The sequence below is a fragment of the Lepisosteus platostomus genome, chromosome 6 (genome assembly GCF_059453375.1).
Source record: "Lepisosteus platostomus isolate fLepPlt1 chromosome 6, fLepPlt1.hap1, whole genome shotgun sequence".
NCBI classification, from domain to species: Eukaryota; Metazoa; Chordata; class Actinopteri; order Semionotiformes; family Lepisosteidae; genus Lepisosteus; species Lepisosteus platostomus.
The window spans coordinates 49,871,867-49,884,723 of record NC_142616.1 but is presented as its reverse complement, the minus strand read 5'-3'; the positions used below and the strand labels follow the sequence as shown (position 1 = coordinate 49,884,723).

General features: G+C 37.0%; 1 protein-coding gene across 1 annotated transcript in view; it reads right to left on the bottom strand.

The window, feature by feature from the left end:
* ptprga (protein tyrosine phosphatase receptor type Ga) overlaps nucleotides 1–12,857 on the bottom strand; it is a 256,694-nt gene that overhangs the window by 178,660 nt on the left and 65,177 nt on the right. The window lies entirely within an intron of this gene.

The window sequence follows — 12,857 nt, the reverse complement described above, 5'->3', positions numbered from 1 at the left end:
GCTGTCTATATGAAGCAGCACTATAGGCACATTCACCTTGCACTAAAAATACATTTAATTAATGTCACATTTCTAACATCAGCCATCTAGAGTGGGTTGTCAGTACTAAAAATTATTTTAAAACTACTGAACAGAAATTCCAGCATCACTCTTCCATAACAATACACGACAGTAACTTTACATATTCTTAAAGCTCCTTTCCTCCTGCTGTATTTTAATGCCTGTTTTTTACTTCAGACTCCATTGCCAGCTTCCTGAGTCAGACACCAGTGCAGCAATGAGCTCTATAAACCTCCCGCTCATGAACCCCAGAAGGAACATTACATGTCCTGTTTCCAACACAGGCGGAAAGGGTTCCCCAGGAGCCGTCTCTAGCAACATTCTATTCCCTGAATTGTTGTGCATTAATGACAATGCAAAACTGAGCCAGATAATCTCTCTCTTGAGAGGTGGGAGTGCAAGTTACCCTCTGTTTCGATCTGTCTCCACACCCAGCAAATGCACTGGTACAAGAGCAAAATGAATATCAAGCTGATGAAAGACCCCAGCAACAGGGAGAAACAAATCCCAATAAGTGGTCTTAAATTGAAAAACAATCACTTGCAGATTTTAAAAAAGCAGTACAAATCTAGAATTCCATATGTATTGTTTTAAATGGCTTGCATTTTCTACCATTATGCTGAGAACAGTCTATGGCCACCTTCCTTGCAATTCAAAGCTTCTCTCAAGATCATACAACTTTAGAATCTCCCCAAACACAGAACTATTGCAGCTGGCACTTTGCATATCTTCACAATGCCTGATTGAGTGAAATGGATAAATATCAGTACTAAAGCACTGATGCAGTTTTATCTAGATTTTTCCTTTCCTTTTTTGTTTCTCCAGATAGACAATTACTGTATATTTGTTTAGTTCGTTACAAAGACTGTACAGCAAAAGGCACAGCCACATATGCACAGTGACACTATTACCTTTAAGTTTGCTTTGCTTCCGTAATCAAGGACAAAGGAAAAAATATTAAATGAGGTACAACGCAAAAGGAAAAACATTTCACACTGTACTTGGTGGTTATTTTAAGAAAGTGGATGTGTAGTACTGTAGATGAAAACAATTGAAACAAACAATGAGTGCAACGTACAATTTGAGAGGAAATTGTCCACAAGAGTTTTAAGAAGGGATCCTTTTCTATGTATTTCCACATGTGTGGGAGCTAAAAAATGGTTTTCATGAAAGACAGTCTTCAAAGATAATTCAAATGCACTGCAGGATAAACATGTCTGCACTAGACAATCAATCAGTTTAAAAACCAAGGGTACAATATTAGTTTAGCAATCATAAGTTACTAATTTATTTACATTCTTAATATATTTACTTTTTCAGAAGTGCAATAAATCCAGCTAGCAGAAAGTGATAAGATGATTTAGGACTCAATTCTACACCAAAATTGGTTCCTGCCAAGCTAATACATCATACAGAATTAAAAGGTGATCCTGCACAGTGCTGGACCTGCTGATTCTTAGCGTACAGCTCTGCCATATTGGCAAATCATTCAAGAAACCAACCTATGACAGAGATGAATGGGCTAGTCAAAGTTGTAAATTGCTGATCTGATCATTAAATGATAAGCAAGATGAATCCTACGTCAAAACGTGTACAGAGAAATTCATTTTTAATAATTAGTGTTTCAGCAGCTCAGAATGTTTCAGGAAATTACTGCAAGATTTAGGAAGGAGGAAGGACCTGTTTTTGCCATGAAAAAGATGCAAGATATATTGGTGTATTATAAATTATGGGTGTTTTTACTCATATCTGCAATCATTTTTTAAACACAGAGAGTGACTATAAATTTTGCAGAGAAAACACACAGGTTAGGATTTGTGGAGGGGAATTTCTTTACAAGAACTGCATACTAATGGAATCATTAATACCCTCTTCTAATTCCAAACTCCAGGCACCCACTGAAATTCCTGCAGCAGTGCCATTTGCTGGGGAGTTGATACTAAGTCAAATCTGGATGTAAGGTTTTCTTACAATTCTATCTTATTAATAATTTGGATGGTTCTCTTTAAGGTAAATACATGCAGTATAAATAAAGTAAGACTCTCATATCGCAGTTTTGAGATAAAATTCAGAACATAAATTAATTATCCATATCATGGGAAAGATTCCCTATATGGTGTGTTTTCCACCATCCCTGAAATTGGATGTTTTGCTTTCTTTCTAAAGCTTTCCAATGAAAAACAGAGCTTTGTATGGTGTGAATTGTTTGTTTTACATATGTCTTTAGATAACACATTTTCAAAAATATTGACAGCATTCAAAGGAGCTTTGTTTGCCATGCTGTTAGTAGACTATTGTAAATGCAAGAGGAAAATTATTGTTTTTTAAACTTCTGCTTACACGTTAAAATGTACAAAGGTTTCTTAATAAGGATCTTCTTAAATATTTGAGGCCTTTCCCCATTATCACTGCAAAAAAGATTTTGACTACAGGGAGCACGTTCAAACTCCTCCACAGTGCACATAACAACACAAAAGGTCACAGAAACACTAAAGCAGTGGTCGCCAAAAGGTGGGCTAGTGGGCCATATCTGGCCCTTGAAAGCCTAATTTATGGCCCAAGCTAAATGTAGATATTGAATCATCCAAATCCTGTAGAGAAAACAAATTAATGAGACTTTGAAGTCATGCAAAGACTGTGAATGAGAGGATAATGTACATGCATGTCAACTGCCTCAGCTAAAGCCAGCAGTATAAAGAGACATTGTGTTTCTATAATTCAAGAACACAAAAGAACAACAAGTTCTACAACAATTATCTGCATGGAACAAGCTGAAGAGTGACTCATCCATAAAGAAGACCTGATGCCACTGCCCAAGCCAGTCGGGTGTGACGTCTAGGAGGTGTGAGCAGAGGGCCTCTTGGACAGCAGCTTGGACCCTCACTGTCCTGTCACTGATGCGGGCATTGTGTCTGCTGGCAGTTTCAGCAGCAGTACAGGTGGCAGATCTGAAACAATCTCTCAAATGTACCAGTCTGATGTATCGGGCCTGCTTTGATGTGGTCACACAAGGGTGACCGGATCTTGAGCGCTCATCTGTCCTGCCAGTCTGCTGGAACGTTCTCTGCAGTCGGGACACAGTGGAGAGGCTTACTCCATTGTGTCTGGCAATGCTGGCATGCCAATGGTCCTCTCCCTTGCTTCTGGTGACATTCAAGGCTTTATGGAAGGTACAGAAAAGTGTGGCCTTTTTCTTACAGTGACTTAAGCTTTGAATTAATGCCCTTTTAAAGGTGACCTGATCAGTCATTGTTCCACCTGGACCTCGTTGGGTAAAAGTTCACCTAACGAGCTTTCGTGTGATTGGTAAGTTGCAATGCCTCACTGCACAAGCTGTAGTGCTGGTCAGAGGACTTAAAACAAATTGACAACTTTTTGTGGAAAGTTAACTATAGTATTCTGATTCCAGAAAATGTTGTGTGTCTTTTTTACATCAGTATATAAATGAGTGGACATGGATTTGCTTTGACAGAGTATGAAAATGCAAAACCTGCATGCTTATTCTTCATGCAAACAATTAATGTGATCTTTCTTTTGAAGTCTTTTCCTTTTTCCTAAATACTGACATTCAGTCCTTACATTTATATCGAGCAAAATGCCAAAAGGAAAATGCAACAGCAGCATTCCTCTGGGTAACTTGTGGTCTTGCAAAAAGCATGAAGCTATTTAGTGAGGCAGTTTAGACCCATACAATCGGTTTGTTGGACAAAGTACTCAGTAATGATAAGAGAACAAAAAAAAAACCATTATGAGAGGGATGCTTATTCCAGGTGAAGGATAACCATTTTTCTTCTTTCACTTCTTATCTGTAGAAGGCTGAACTTATGGGTCCTGCAAGTGATGAATCCTGTGACATAAATGACTTTGCCTAGCTGTCAATTTTTCTGTGTGTCTTTTCAGGAGAAACTGTTATGCCTGCTTCCTTTACATGAGCAAACTACCACTAAAATAACTGCATTCTAGCATGCAGTGCATCATACAACTGTTTTTAGAATTTTTGCATAGAAAAAGGTTTTTGAACACAAAAATTGAATTTGTCTAAAATAAACTGAAAATGTCACTGAGAAATCTGTTTAATGAACCACCTCAATATACACAATCCAACAGTTTTATATTTATGAACTAATTTGCCAAAGTGCAAAACTGTAAAATACAAAATCAGTAATACAAGTTCAGCACTAGTCACTAGTCTTCAGTACTGAATCTTCATTCCTTTTGAACGGTGTTTCAGTTGTGTAAGATAATGTCTTGCTACACAACAATTCTCATTTGTTAAAGGAAAGTACTGGAGATGGTTAGTGCAAGGAATAAAACCCTGTTTTTTAGGTAAATGTTCAAACTTTCTAAAGACTGACAAAGACTGAAGCAAAATAAAAAAGTAGCATACAGCTACTGTAAACCAGCTCAACTTTTCAAGGCCATCTTCATACTACTGGTGACATTCATGAGGGTGCAGAAGCAGCCTTTCCAGCCAAACTAGTTGAATTTTGAACAAAAGTGTGTGGATGATCCATTTGCCTTAACTTTGCCAGCCCTGTGAGTAAAGTCATTTTTGTGCATGATGACATGCATATACTCATGACATTAACTGATCTAAAGTGCTGATACTCTGCCTTGATGACGTTAATCCACAGAAATTCTGGATCATGGTCTTCTTTGAGTTCAAACTGAAATTGGCTAGAAAGCTTGCCATAGTTTTGTAACTACAGTGCCTACAGAAAGTCTAAAAGCAATATCTAACGGCAGAAATCAAGACATCAAATCAGAATTTATTTTATCTTTATTTACACATTGTTACACAACATCCCCCCCAAAAAAATACATGTTCAAACTTTTGGAAAAGTAATTACAAATGAAAACCTAAAAAAGGGTTGGAAAAGTGCACACACCCCTTAGTATTAGCAATTGTAAATTAGCTCTGGTGTAACCAAATGCCTTCCAAATTACACAAAGGAATTAGTCTCCATATGTGTGAATTGTAGTGATTGTGATGATTTCAGAATAAAATCAGCTGTTCCTGTAAAGTACATCTCCTGTGCTGGGTAGTGCATCTCTTAGTAAAGAGTCAGCTATCAGAAACTAGGATCTGGGATAAAGCTGTTGAATAGGCCAGAGCAGAAGTTAAATATCCCTCAGAGCATGGTTAAGACAATTATTTAGAAAGAACAGTTGTTCAGTATGTAGACTTTCAATAGGCACTGTATATCTGGGCTGACATGTACTGGGGTCTTCTTTCATGAGATTCAATGTGATGGATCAACAGATAGGAATTCCACATACCCAGCATCACTCATGCCTGAGTACTGCAGTATCATCATACCAGCCCAAATTAAGGCTGGCATCTACTCGCCAAAGCTGCTTCTCTCATTAATCAGGGAGTTTTTGAAACTACAGGTGGTGTGGCACATTGAATGAAAAGTTAATGTTTGTTTATTTATCAATTATTAGCTCTGGTAAGTTCCATCTTTGATTAAATTACCCCTGCTGGAATTCTGCATGCTGTTTCCAATCCAGACTCAATCTAAAGCAGATGAAGTATTTGAGGTTGCCACTAAATGAGTAATAAAATAGCTACAAAAAAGCAAAAGCAGACACTTAAATTCCTTAATTTATGTAGCTTATAGCAATGCTCATACACATTTATTTTGAAAACATATACTTACAGTACATAGCTCATCTGAGTGATATACTCGTTACCAATCATTGTGAACAAAGAGATCTAACAATGTTCACATTGTTTGCATACCTACACTGCATTAAAGAGCACTGTAACATTAAAAGTGCCAGCAAAATGAACTTGCTAGAAAATTAACAGCTTAATTGCTGCTAATCACCTCTCTTCTAATGGCAGCTTCAGACTCCAGGTTCATCTCTTCCAGGAGAGGTGTTGAAATATATATATGCCTCCAGCAGGAGTATAAAGTATATGAATGTAGTTCTATGTATAAAATATGGTAACTGATATACTCCTATATTCTGGGTGAGAAAACTCTAAAGAGTTTGTACCCATTTATACAGTTGGGTTATTTTGCTGAAGCTACTGTATATGAGTGAAGCTAGCAATATAAGATAACCTGATACAAGTACTCAAAACCATCAAAGAAGCTGACAAAGTCAATCCAGCAGATTTTTTCAGAATGAGTGAAACGTGAACCACAGGGCACAAGGAAAACTACTTGGAAGTACATTTAAAACTGAGCATAGAAGGCATGTCTTTACCCAAAATGCTTTGGGAGCCTGGAACAGCCAGCAACAACCTTAAAGTTCCAGAACTCCTAACATACTGCTGACTCAATTTTTGGTAAATTCCAGTTTTTGGAAATTGTTTATTTGCATTGTATTGTTACAAATGACTGGCCAAAATATGCAGTGCTACCCAAAAGTCTGTGCAAATTAACAGCTTTGGCAGTTAATACAGCTTACTCAGTTATCAATCTATCATTTATAGTTTTTGTAAACATGATCATAGCAATGCAAGGTTAACTATGAGCTGTCAATATGAAGGCTTGTAAAAGCCAATCCTTCAACTTTATCAATTGAACCTAATTGACTCATTGCCAGGTGTCCCTTCTCAATGACAATGTTGTATTCTAAACACCCATGAGTCCAACTGGCTAATTTATTTGCTGAAAACAAAGATCACATCAGTGTAAAACTGTTGGCTTGAAACAAAATGGTAAGAATTTCAGTAGAAGATTTCTACAGAACTGCCTGTATAAAGAAGAAAAGGCTGTGAAAGGAAATCATAATGCAAAACCATTGTCTTTTGCATGGCAGCCTCCATCTTTAAACTATTTTTTATCAATACAAGTCTTATTGGAACAAAATTTATGAAAAGGAGAACAAACACACAGTGAAAACTGACATAAACCACTAACCAAAATCCATCCATCCATTTTCTAACTTCTTTATCCAATACAGAGTTGTGTGGAGCCTATCCTGGTAAGCAAAAGTCAGAAGACAAGACACCACTCCACTACAGGGCAAACACAGACAAAAATACACACAATCACACCAGGACCAATTTTCCCAAAAGCCAATTAACCAACCAATATATTTTTGGACTGTGGGAGGAAACCAGAGCAAAACATGGGAAGAACATAGCAACTCCACCCAGATAGCACTCCAGGTCTGGCACTGAACCTAGCGTCCCAGCACTGCAAGGCAGCATTACTCACTACTGCACCACTGTGCTGCCCCCTAACCAAAATCTTAAAATTCAAATTCAGTAACTGACAGAAATCAATACCACCTAGCTCAGTCCCAAAGTCAAGTCACTAATACAAACATCTGGTTATATATTGTATTTGATTTTAATATATGCATATTTGAAATAAAATGAGTTATGATAATTCCCTTAGATATTTCATCTATAATGCCCTGAATGATTACAAATCAGACCCCAGACTTCACTAACACTTATTATTCAAAGCAGTGCACCAAGTGACGCAACTCTTCTCTCCTCTGCCCTCACCATGCAGAACTGTCAATTAAAATAAAATAAAGCTCCATTAAATTTTAAACAGTGTATTCATCATTTTATCTTATCTCCCTCACACTTTTTTTCCCATTTCCTTCAACTGTCATTTGCTTTGGCCTCTCTCACATCTTCCACAAGTACCTAAGGCCCCATAGAGTCTATTGACATTCTGCTGTTTTCTTTAACCCCCACAAATAGGCTCCATAGTTCAGCAGACTTTTAAACCCATGACTTTGTTTTTTTTTCTTCCATAATTATTATTGCATCTCAATAATTTCTCTTAAATTTCTTAAATTTAAGTGATTTTAGAGCTCTCAGCTAACCAAGTTCCTCTCTTTTTCCTACCAAAGTGTAAAAGCATAGAAATTCACTTTTTATTAATGTATGGGATTCAAAGTTTTTCGGCAGCAATGTAGTCATTTAGCGGTATAACCCTACCTCCTGCTGAACCGAATAGAAGACGAGTCGAAATGTGCATTTCCGATGAGCCAATCCAGAAAATAAATGTAGATAATTAACTTGTTGCAGGAAATGAAGGAAATGTGGTGTATGTGACAGCTGAAAAAAAAATCTTTTTCATGACAGAGTGTCAGACTAATTCAGCATGGGTCCCTAGGACTGAATCAAAGGATGTGAGTGCTGTACACTCTTTTGTGCCTGAACTGTGCTGCAATTAGAATAATCAAGTTACTGAGGAACACTGTGTATACATCAAGTGAAAGTCTCCAGCCATGGTCTTGCCCCTGGGCCTCATCAGGGCAATTTAGCATCTTCCTTGATGTGAGCAGCATGTTCTCTTTAACTACATTTTTCTAATTACAAAGACAGTACCATAGTTGACAGCAAGGGGCTTAACTCTCGACTCTCAGAGTTTCAGCATGCAGTACATCATCCAACCGGTCCATTAACGCCACTCTTTCACGCTCTTAAGCAGCGAACATAAGAAAGGGGGAAAAGACTTGAGCAATATGTCACAAAAAGAAATAAAACAATAGAATGCAAGGACACAAAGAAACTATCCGTTTCAACTCCCTTAATTGACATACTCGCCAGATGTGTGTTTTTATATTAAGTATCATTTCCCATTACACTGTAGAATTGAAATGTCATGGACTTAAACTGAGAAACAAGAAATAGTTTCTTCTCTGCAGGTTGGGACTTGTACACCATAAAACCAATCATTAAAACCAGTCATGTAGGATTTTAAACCACTACTATTCTTAATATCCACAGACAAGATTTCTGCAGACCATTAAATAAGATTAATGCCCATAATTGCCATTTTATACTTTTAACAGTTAAAATAATAGTATATTCTGCTTATACTCTCTACAGTATATGTACAAATATGAGCTATATCAGCTATAGACGAGTGCGTAACACACACTGATAAAGCTTAGACTTGGGTCTTACTGTTTCACATTGTGTTTAGAGTGATTTTCTACATAATACATAATTTCTATAGAATCCACATAATATGTAACTACTAATGACAAATCTATAAAGAATACAACTTTAGTATTAAGAGTTGACCTATCTCACTGGTTCAGAGCCAAACATTTTAGCTCTGTTTCAGGACATTCTGGGTTCAAGCCGAACAAGCAATTGCATCAGGCCAGTTTCGGGGAACAGGGAAGGAAAGAAAGAGAAAAACAAAAAATCTGAAAAAGAAAAGTCAGCCATTTTGTTCCACTTCATCCACACAATCTACTCTTCAATGCAGGAAATAGAAGAACCCGAAAATGAAGTGAAAGCAAAAAGAGTCATTTGGATGAGGCAGAGAAGTCGCTCTAAAACACCTGAAAATTAATTTTAAGCACAAAGGAATTCTGAAACTGTAAAATGATTCAGTATGTGAAAACCTGATCAGTTTTGCCATCTCAAGTGAAAAGCAAATACAGTAGCAACAGAAATGAATTTTTCCAAATATATCCCTTCAAATCAGAGCACTGCATAAATAATGTCAAAGGGGCACCATAATGGATGTTTTGATCCTGCAAGACACAAACAGAAATAAACACTAAGAGACAGATGAACTCTCCAATCATAGCCAAATTCATGTTTTTTCTCAGTTTTCATTTTACAGAAATCAGTCAACATAATCAGACACACATACAGTACTGAGCATTTTAAACAATGGCCAGAACCTGTATTGAATTAAAGTAGATTTGAACAGAAATAATTCTTGTGATAACTTCAGAAAAACCTTTGACCTACATTTTAAAAGCCTATGATGCCTTACAGCACACTTACAGTGGTAATCACAGAGTGGACTGGAGGGTGGGTTGAAACTACTAGGGCAACAAAATGCAGCACATATCCCAAAGACATGCAGTAAGAGCTTCAATTATTCCCACATAGGCTACTGCAAAGGAGGATTTGCAGAGAGGACAAATCAAATGAAGTTACACTGCATTAGGGCCACTGTAAGGTGTATTTGTACCTACAAACAGGAAACACCGGGAGTATAATTCACATACAGTGATATGTTCATTTATACTCAGAAGGCCAATGTGACTCTTTCAGTTCTCTGATGCACAGTAAACAGCTAGTATTCACAGAAATGGAGAAAAATGCTGTAAAGTGCATATCACCCACCCCTTAACTTCCAACAGATGACTTTCTCATAACATATGGTACTGTGCAAAATTTGACATATTTAGTGAAATAAAGTTTTATTTAATTTATGCCTACTGGATCAGAAATTTGTTTTGTTTTTTTATTAGACAATATAAAGATAAGTGTTACACACGAATTGAAAAAACTCAGTAAGATAATTATAAATTAAGATGTCAAGTTTTTTTTTCCAGAGCCGTTCAGTCTGTAAGTCTCAATTTGGCTGGATTCCTCTTGTTTCGCTTTGCCTCTGGGTATTCCCATATGGCCTCAATCAGATTCACATCAGCAAGCCTGTTGTAGTCATTCTAATGCATCAGTTTTCACCTTGGTCTCTCAGTGCTACTAATTATATTAACATTTGTTTGGAAATGAAAAAAAATAACCCAAACCTCTGCATGGTAGTGGCTATATTGTTAGAGAACCTGGCCAGAGAGATATTCAGGGTCCTGGAAAAGACCAAGATAAAATTGACTGTGTGATGGGATGTTTGCTGGATGTTGGTGGGGGGAAGTGGATACGGAGTTGCAGGCTTGGACAAAATCAGTCTTTTAAACTCATCTTCAGAACAGGAGGAGGGCACTGACAATGGGAGAGATTTTCCCTTTCTCATGAATGATCAGAAACACTTTTCTCCTGGACAGCTCAGCAACATGCCGTATTTTGGTTTTTGCTATTATTCTAATGCCACAGGATTCTATACATACAGTATATAGAGTGCAACAAAATATAAATAAAGTTTTAATTTCAGAGTATAAATCTGCCTCAATTACAACACATGCTCTCCATATCATTAACCGAAATTTCAGGACAGTTATTGGACAGGAATCATGGTTGAGAGAAGCAGTGAAAGTTAATGTCTTTCTTTCCTAGATTGCTTATTGCCACCGAACAGAATCATATGGCAGAATGGAGAAACCCCAAGGAGATCACCTTTAAAACGGTTATATTTCTAATCTGTTCCATAAGTATGGTCTTTCTAGTCTCTGTTGGAAATCATAGCCATTTCTGTAAAAGCAAAGAATAACAAGTCTGACATATCTGTCAGTGGAGATGTTCAACTGCAACTCTCCATCATCCAAAACAGAGTAGGGAAAAATCACTCAAGCTTTTCCATCTGTTAATTTTCAATTATACTGAATCAGGCCATTTGGAAGTTAAGCATCTCTGTCAACATCCATTTAATTTCTGGTATTGATATACCACTTTTCTTCCCAAATTATCCCAGAGAGCTTTACATATAGGAAGGGACTTGCTTCATCCACCAATGAAGCAACCATTCTGCACCAGCAGCCCCACGGCAGATCAGGCCAAGAAACTGCATCAGATTCTATAAGCCCAAAATAGAAGTCAGCCACGATACTGTGATTAACACCTTATTTTTTTCCCAAAGGTGTCACTGTATCTTTAAATACCAAGTAGTTAGGACTTCACCTTAACATGACATTCGAAGGATGGCAAATCCTATCGCACATTGGCCCCTGTCACCATAATGAGCCTTCCTGATCAGAGAGAAAGCACCACCTACTAGTCACACAGGACCACTTGCAGCAGCAATGTATTTTTCTAAGAGGTCTCTACTGACCAAGCCCAACATGGGAGCTGTACTCTTAGCCACACAGACTAAAACTGTACTATGGAAAAGAAAATATCTCCTCAAAATCAAGAGCTGGTCCTTTATGTATTCTAATGTAACATGAAAATGTAAAAATAAACCTAATACAGTTGTATTTATGAGCAACTTTCAAGACACTTAAAACAACACCACGCACACCATACATGTAATTGTAGTAATATGAAGGAGAATAAAGCACAGCAATTTTACCCAGCAAAATTATTCATTTCACTATTGCTTTTAAATGATTTAAAACTCCTTAAATGAGGTGTAAACTGTCACAGTCTTTAAAAAAGATTCAAACACTGAGCTTCAAAGACAAGGTGCTGCACACAAGAAGGCTCTATCATCCACTGTGTGGAGCCTGATCTTTGGCAGAGAGAGAAGGCTTGAATCGGCAGGTCAGAAATAACCAATATTACGGCTTTATTTGTACATACTACTATATATATATACTACTATATAATCTGATAAAATAAATATAATGATATCAATATTTCAGCATCGGATAGGCAGAGCAAGGTCCTTCTCCAAACATTGTTATTCAGGTGGAAGAAAGATATCCTTGTGATGTTTCAAATAACAAAGAAACATTAAGGCTGGGTGGGCATCCATTTTATAAACAGCACCAGGGAAACATTGAGCATGTTCATTTCTCTTTCGCTCTTCTCCAGTAATAAACATGGATATGATGATTTTTGCAGTTTACTCTATGCATTTGTAAAAAAATACATGTTAAACATATGAATTTAACGATTTTAAAAGACTCAAACATTAGTTCATATGCAGGAGTGACTCACTGAAATATACTACCAATAAAACTTAAGCAAAATAGAAGATGTGCTAATTTGTTATTAATTTGTTTTGGTTACGGGCAGTTCTATGGAGGCATACAATTATTTCAACAGGCAGTCCTGAAGGAACCTGTGCTTTTCCATGTTACTATAGATAGTAAGGAAATCCTTTTTTAACAATGAATCGCAATATCGGTGCAGTGGGCAAAAAGCTTTATACAGTTTCAAATAAATTCAGACACATGAACAAAGGACAGTGTTTAGATTGCATTCCCAAGCAGAGCTGTTTAAA